Genomic DNA, 8,133 nt, shown 5'->3' with positions numbered 1-8,133 from the left:
TTACTACATCAGGCCCATGACTACTAATGTGAATTAGGGTACATATACTCAGTGATTATAATATGGAAAGGAACAATAATAATGAAACATAGTCCCTAAAACGCTCAGGTGGTCTTCTTTTGTCTTGGACCGCCTCGGTGTGACATGCTTGGGGGTATTCTGGGTGGGACCCATAGAGAGTTGGGTTGACGGCAATTGCCAGTCTTCGCTGACCTCCGGGGTTCTACATGCTTGGCTGCTTGTCACAGTTACTGGGCTACCCATCTCAGCCCCTATTTTACTCAACCCAAGGCTGTTGGATTACTGTGGCAGGCCATGGGAAGTCTGGTTCTACCTCCTCCAGGTCATGAGGTAGCTCGTGGACTTTGGTGTCAGTCAATGGCTGCAATTGATCCAATGTGTCATTTCCACAGTCTGTCTCCCATTAGAACGGAGTATGAACAGGGGCTCAACTTTTGTAGGATCACCTCTACCATCTATGGGTCTTTGTATTGTCTGTAATCTTGTGCCAGTAATCTTTCATCCACCTCCAGTGTACTACGTAAGGTTTGTGGCGATGTGGATTTTTCTAAATGGGAGGCCCAGATCAGGGTGAACCATGGATAGTCTCGTCCACAGGTTGCGGCAAACATCAATTCCGCTGAAGTGCGCTTTGTGGTAGAATGTGGTGTGTTTTTGTACCCCAATAAAAAATCTGCAATTCTGTGAGTTCAGAAGGGGTTTAGAAGTTTCTTGGTTTTCATTGCCTTCTTGAACGTTTGCACAAAACATTCTGCCTCCCCATTAGTACTTGGGTGATAGGGTGCCAATAAAGTATGTCTGATATAGTTGTCGTACATAAATTTCTTAAAAAGTTCTGATGTAACCTGGGATCCATTGACCATGAACAATTCATGACGTCATTCGTATGTGGCAAACATGGCCCGTAGGTGTTCAATTGTAGGATCAGTTTTGGTGTTTTTCATATGCAAAATTACTAGCCATTTGGAATGTGCGACCATCGCTTTAAGGAAAGTCTCTCCCATGAATAGCCCCTCGAGGTCTACGTGCATCCAATGCCAGGGTCTGGAAGGCCATTTCCATGGGTTGGTGTCGGCCTGCAGCATTTTTGGCTGCATTGTCTGACATATTTTGCATTTTCTTACTGTTGTTTCAATGTCTCTGTCTATTGATGGCCACCAAACATGCATTCAGACCAGCGCTTTCATTCATACCATTCCTGGATGGTTGCAGTGCAGCTCTGATAATATAGCGGCTTACTATTTGGCTGGGATAATTGTACGGGCACCTTATATTAAACAACCTTCTTCAACTGATAGTTCATGGCGGTGTGTGAAGCAAGTTTTCAGGCCTTCTGGTATGACCTCAGATTCTGGCCATCCATTAAGGGTGAAGTATAAGACTTTGATAAATGTTGCTTCTTTTGGGGTTCCTTTGCTGATCACCTGAGTTGTAATGGGCAGTTGCAGATGTTCTTTGGTTGATAGCTGCTGCTTCTGCTGTCCATTTAAAAAAAAATTTTTTTTGGTTCTGTTTCGGGTGTGGCTGTTGAGTGTTCCCAATTTATATTTTACCTCGTAGTTGTATGCGACTAGTAGCATGGCCCAACATTGGATTCTAGCTAGTTAATATTGGTATCCCTTTGTGGGGGCCCAAAATCAAACTTAAAGGTTTGTTGTCAGTGATTAGGGTGAAAGTTCTTCTGTAGAGATTATTGGTGGAATCTTTTTACACCAAACATTATTGCTAATCCTTCTTTTTCCAGTTGTGCGTAATTACGTTGGCTTATAGTTAATATCTGTGAAGCACATGCCACTGGTTGCTAACCCTTTTCTGTGATATGGGATAATGCTGCTCCCAGTCCTATTGGTGAAGCATCAACAGCTAAAGTCATCTCTTTGTTTGGATTGTAGTAGATCAGAGCTTCATTTGTTGACATTAATATTTCCTTAGTTGATAATGTGATTTTTGACCTTTCTTGAGTAAGCAATTTAGGGGGCTACATTAGTGTAGACATGTTAGGGATATATTTCCAATAAAGATTTATAAGTCCTAGAAAGGACTGTAGTTCTGATCTGTTGGTTGGATATGGGGCGTTGCGAACAGCTTCTGTGGCCGCCAGATCCATTTGTACCCCCTCCTTGTCAATTGTGAATCCCAAGTATGTTACTAAGGGCAGCATGAAGACACACTTATCCTGTCATAATCATATGTTAACCTGTTGCAGTCTGCTTAACACCTCTTCAAGGTTTTATAAGTGCTCCATGTCGTTTCGGTCCATGATGATGATATCATCCAGGTAACATCCTACTGAGATTCCATGTAGTAATTTGTCCATTGTAGCTTGAAAAATCCCAGGTGTTGCTGAAATTCTATATGGCAGGTGTGTACAGGTGAACAGTCCCAGGTAGGGATTGTCACATATTGTCTTAATTCTTTCTCCAACTCTATTTGTTGGTATGCCTGTGACAAATCTAATTTTGCGAACTTTTGCCCTCCATTTATTGCTTGCAAAGCTCAGTGTATGTCTTCATCCCTAGGTCCTCCGGGTACAACAAAGTTTTAAGTAGATCAAATGTTTTGCTGCTCATTATACTGAGGAATAGACCACATTTTCGATTTACTGGGGCTTCAATAATATTATGGGCTGCGCAGTAGTGGTTAAACAATTCTATGTAATTACCCAACTTTCATCTGCTTTGTTGAATTCTCTGAACTTTCCCTCCTCCATCTTGGTGCACTTTTGCTTTGGTGGGAACACGTGGAGCTCATTAGTCACCTTTTACCTTTATCCTTTTGCTCCCTTCTCCCAGTTGGTGCATGGAGCACACATGGGGTTTGTTTCGTTCCTCGTTGCCACTGTTGTGTGTGTACTTACACAATTAGGACTCGGAGACATGGTGCTTTTCTCATTCTTTAATACCATCAGACTAATATAGTTATGGATACACAGATATATATATGGGGGGGGTGGGTGACATCATGACATGGACTTATACACAACAAAAATGTTAATAAACTTGGAGATGAAGTACTGAGTAGAAGAAAATTTCTTTAAGAATATGGAAAAAATACATTCTTAAAATGTTAACTCTTTTTCTCTATCCAATAAAATATTGTACAACCTGCTGTGCATTTTCAGTATCTTTTGTTTCCTACTTAAGTATCTGCACTGTTTAATTTTTATTCAAAGCACCATTAATACTGCAGGATTTTAAACTATCCCTTTGAGATTTCATAAAATAACACTAAAATAAAATTGAAAAGTTTTAGTGCATCATGTTATTAAAAACAAGCTGTTAAAAGTTCAAATGATGTACATTCCCATAGTTTAATACACTATGGTTGTGCATTGCCAGGATAAGATGGTTAATTGCATCAGGGTAGGAAATTCATCTAAATATGATCAATTGCTGGTTGAACAGCTTTCATCACATTAAGTTCCAGTGACCTTGGTTATCAACCCATGTGTTGGCAAAGTAATGCTAGCTGGATCTGTGAAAGAATGTTTAATGAATATGCTTAACAAAGAGTTAATGAATTGGGTGAGAATATAGTTGCCTTGTCACATCAGTGAAAATGTTACTGCCTTCTAACATGCTGTGGTGAGATAGTAACTAATACCAAGGACATCCTGGTTTTGCCTCCTTGTCTGCAGATACCACAATGGAACATATTGTTGTGAAAACAAGAATCACCAGCTGTGTGAAATTCATGTGAAACTTGTAGGGTCTCTCAAATACACCTGCTTGAAGGTGACAAAAACAGGATGTATATTCTATGCTTTGAATGGGGATCAGAGTAGAGAATGAATTACTGAACTCATTCTTTGTACCCCTCACTCTTGCTAGTGTTAACAAGGCTGAAAAAAGGAAACTGTTGATTGCTTAACTGGTTCTGCTGTTTATTTTATTATAGTGCAGGTCGACTTTCACAGATCCTTTGTATCTTTGGTCAATCTTCTTATGAAGTCAGAAAATGAGGCAGCAATATTCCTTCACAATTCTGTGTATTGTGTACATTATCCTGTGAAGGCATACTTAATGGCATCTAATTTTACATCATAAAATAAATAAATATTGTTAGTGTTCTATAATTTACCAAATAAGCTCAACTGAAATAAGATCTTTCAATATTATTTCTTCAACTGTGACATTTTAATTCAACTTTTTGCCCTTTTCTGATATCCTTTTCCCTCTTTTCTATTAACCCTTAAGAAAATAAACTTACTAGTTGAGCTTTTTCTAAACTGGAAACAATTTTCAATAATAAACCTTTCAAAAGGCTATCTTGACCATTTTGTTGCTAATTTGAAGGAGAGGTAAAAATGCAATGAGGCACATTACGTTTCTGGAATTGCTTTATAAAGTCAAACAATAAAAGCCAAAACAAAGCTATTTTGGAAATTGCTACATGAGACTAAAAATTACCATTATTGTTTGAACAAGCTTAAGCCCCTTTCACACTTGCATCCCTCTAAATTGGCTGTTCAGCATCCTGGGATAGGAATGGGAGTTTGGCCTTTCACACTATATCACTCCTAACTGGGACACTGAATGCTTTCACATTTGGAAGAGTTTATCCCTGGCATTTGGTCTGTTCTACCTTTAATCAGAAGTGCCTGCATGATGCGGCATGCAAAAGAGGGAAGTGATGTCATCTCATTCTATACAATGACCAACCTCAGACAGATCACCTTGGACGTCCAGAAGATATATTAATCCATCACCATACAATCAAGACTTATCATCCTCCTTATCTGCAAGTTGGTGCAAAGAACAGCTGGTCTTACAGGCCAAGGAACTCCTGATCTCGTGGCATAATTTCAATGACTTCTTGCGTATAACTTGTGAAGTGTTTGAGGAGAGATTGGCTGAGCTGAGAGTCAGCTGTAAAAACCACTTGTTTTTAATGAAGTATCTTGAATGGGTGCATAATAGCAGAAGGATGTGGAAGAGGAAGAGACCTCAGGGGCCCATATTCCTGGATCAAGTTTTTGAAAAATACAATGATACCCAGTGGAATGGGAATCTACGAATGTCTCGAGCCACGTGTGATTTCACTGTTGAGATATTGGGGCCACACCGGGGGTGTAAGAAGTTCTCTGGAACCGCGGGTCAGACTTGCACTAGCATTGTGTTGGTATGCCACTCCCAGAAAGTATCATTCCATCAGTGTGCTTTTTGGTATTGGTATCTCCACTGTATTCATGTATTCAGGAAACTGCAGCAGTGAAAAAATACCTCATACCACATTTCATCGGGTTGCTGATTGGGGAGCGTCTTCTGGAGATTATGAAGACATTTGAAAGAAGGAGTGGATATCTAATATGTGCTGGAGCCATAGATGGCACACATAGTCCCATCACTGCCCCACAGGATGATCCAGCATCCTACTAAATCGAAAAGGATGGCACTCCATCATTCTGCAGGCTGTTGTTGACCACAACTGCTGGCAAAGGTGATCTTTCCATTATTAGCATTTTTCCTCACTTGAAAATATAAGCATTGTGGTTTGAGCTGTCATCCTCTGTATTTGCAGCTTCGTGGATGTGTATGCGGGCTGGCCAGGTCACACCCATGATTCTTGCTTTCTTGTCAACTCTCCGATTTACATAATTGCTGAAGATGCAGGTGGTCAGCTATTCCCCAGTGACGCAAGTGATTTCTGACAGTGAATTATGATGCTTTATCAAGTGACCCTATGAAGTGTGAGTTAAACTCCAGCTTTGCCACTGATCCCTTCTGCTCCTTCTCACCCACGTACTCTATTTGATTATATCACAGGCCTTCAGAAATGTGAATAGTGTGGAAATACCTGCACATTTGATTGGGAATCCCACCTCCCATTGCGAAAATGGCTGATGAAGGGGTTCACGCAACATCACGTCATTGATCACCCTAAGAGCACATTCAACTTCAGACTAAGCTCCACTAAAAGGGTTTATGGAGAATGGAATTGGTCATCTCAAAGATTGCTGGAGGTGCCTGTCCAAACAAATACAGCATTTGTGTCAGATGTCGTGGTTGCCTGCTGTGTCTTGCACAATATCTGCAAACTTAACAAGAAGCACTTCCTGGAAGAGTGGAGGGCTGAAAACTCTGATCTCCCTTCTTCCCCTTACAGAGGTGCCACAGGCCATACATGAGGCTTTAATGAGAGTCCTATGTAGAAATGAGGACTGAGTCTAACTTTATTACTCGTCCTTGAACATTGTGCAACTGTTAAATCTGAACTTAAAAATAACGACTGTATAATAACATTGGAATTTTATGTACAGCATCAATGTAAACATGGATCATAATCGTCAATAAAGGCAATGCAAAAACTTTCTTGAATAAAACTTCGACATCTTGAAAACACATTTTTGGTTACTTTCATATTAACCTTCAACTTCAACATACTACAGAATTGTAAACATGATTTTGATGAAAAACAAATGATGTAAACTGATCATTGGACATTCTCATCGTCCAGCAGGTGAACGTAGGAGCTGAGATAATGGCTAATAATGGCTTGGTCAGCTGAACCCTCAGCACCCACCAGTGACAAGTGTGTCCCACCTGAGGGGTTGATAAGGGTTGGCATGTAGGCTGGTTGCGCCATTGGAGATTGAAGACTGTCGCAGGAAGGGGAAGGCTCTGTAGGTCTACAAGAGGGAGGAGAATGGAATGGGGAGGGGTGATGGTGGTGCTCAGCAGAAGGAGTATGCACTGAGCCTTGTAGCATCATGGTGGCAGAGGATGGTTGGAATGATGGGGAGGCTGGTGGGAAAAGGGATGCAGGAGGCTTGCCAAGGGTGGAAGGAGACTGAATGGTGGAGGGCCAAGGTTGGACGTGCAATCACTTTAATTAATGAGGCCAGTCTGCTTATAACTGCTGTCTGCCTGATCTCCTGTCGAGTTTCCGGTATCAGGTGTGCTAATCCATCATTTTCAGCCTGGCACTCCAGTCTGCCGGTGGCACGTTCCTAGCATTAACTCTGTGGTTGCACCAGTCGTTGCTCCTGCATCAGATTCTACAACATCTCAACCTGCCTCCCCCTTCTGTCTCATTCTCTTTCCTGATCCACCTGGTCTATTTTGGATAAGAACACACGCATCTCATTTGCCGCCTCTGGCTTCTTACATTTCTGGCTCCTAGACATTGGTGAGACAAATATGTGAACTAAATGTCAAACCCTCAAATTTAATTAAAACAGGAAATTTCTTTGAACAGATTAATTTTGAGTTTTATCAGCTCCCAGTACAGTAGGAGGTGTGATCGCTAGTTGATGTCGAGTCAGTTGCTGTCTGCTGGTCAGCCAATGTAGTGGCAGGTGATGAGGCAGTGGGAGGGGTTGAGGTTCTGGGGGAGGGGAGGACACCAGGAGCAGATGAGGGACTGGGGGGTGGTTGATGGATCTTTGGGAGATGAGGCACAAGGGTCATCCTGTTCCTGCACCTCACCCTCCTCATCAGGTTGCAAACAGAGTTGAGGGGATTGCCTATCAGCCCCCCCCCCCACCCCAGCCTGAAGGCTGCCTACAAGGATGAATGTTGTCACTTGCCTGCTTGTACCCCACGTCATATGCCAAGTTAAAATAAGGCCAGTCCCAACAGACTGCACCACTCCTTCCTTTGTGGTCCATGACCTGGTGAAGCTTCCTCTTGAATGTTTTTAACTTGAGTGTTTTTAGTCCCTCTGATACCCCAGTTCCCTGGGCTTTGCTGCAATGCCCTTATAAAATGGCCCATCCTTAATTGTGCCCATTAGCTCGTAACCTGTTCCCTCCTCCAACCTTAGGGTTAGGAGCTGCTGCACCTCCCTGTCACCCCAGTTTGCAGAAGCTATTGTTTTTTTGTTTCCTTTTTAATATTTTTCACTGATTTGAACTCCTTTAAAGTTAACCCAATTAAACTCAGATCTTATAAATCACAACACTCAACAAGCCCAGCCAATGTGTCTGCTAGTTTTAACTTCAGAGGAAGTGCATCACACTTCTACCCAGATCTTAATGTGATCATGCAAAATATGATGTCATTTCATTCCCACAATGCAACTGGCTGTTTCACACTCGCTTGATTGCAACGCCAGCATCTGCAGATGCCGGAAAGTCTACTGGGGGTCAAGGCCGTCAATCCCTGGGGGTGA

At 41.9% G+C, this 8,133-nt stretch overlaps 1 long non-coding RNA gene across 1 annotated transcript in view; it reads left to right on the top strand.

Moving 5' to 3' along the window:
- Window positions 1-8,133, top strand: part of LOC138736857 (uncharacterized) — a 75,265-nt gene that overhangs the window by 37,161 nt on the left and 29,971 nt on the right. The gene's annotated exons all lie outside the window — the stretch shown is intronic.

Source organism: Narcine bancroftii, chromosome 1, assembly GCF_036971445.1.
Source record: "Narcine bancroftii isolate sNarBan1 chromosome 1, sNarBan1.hap1, whole genome shotgun sequence".
Classification (NCBI taxonomy): Eukaryota; Metazoa; Chordata; class Chondrichthyes; order Torpediniformes; family Narcinidae; genus Narcine; species Narcine bancroftii.
Note: the sequence above shows the minus strand (reverse complement) of the source record. Positions and strands in the feature narration are given on the sequence as shown.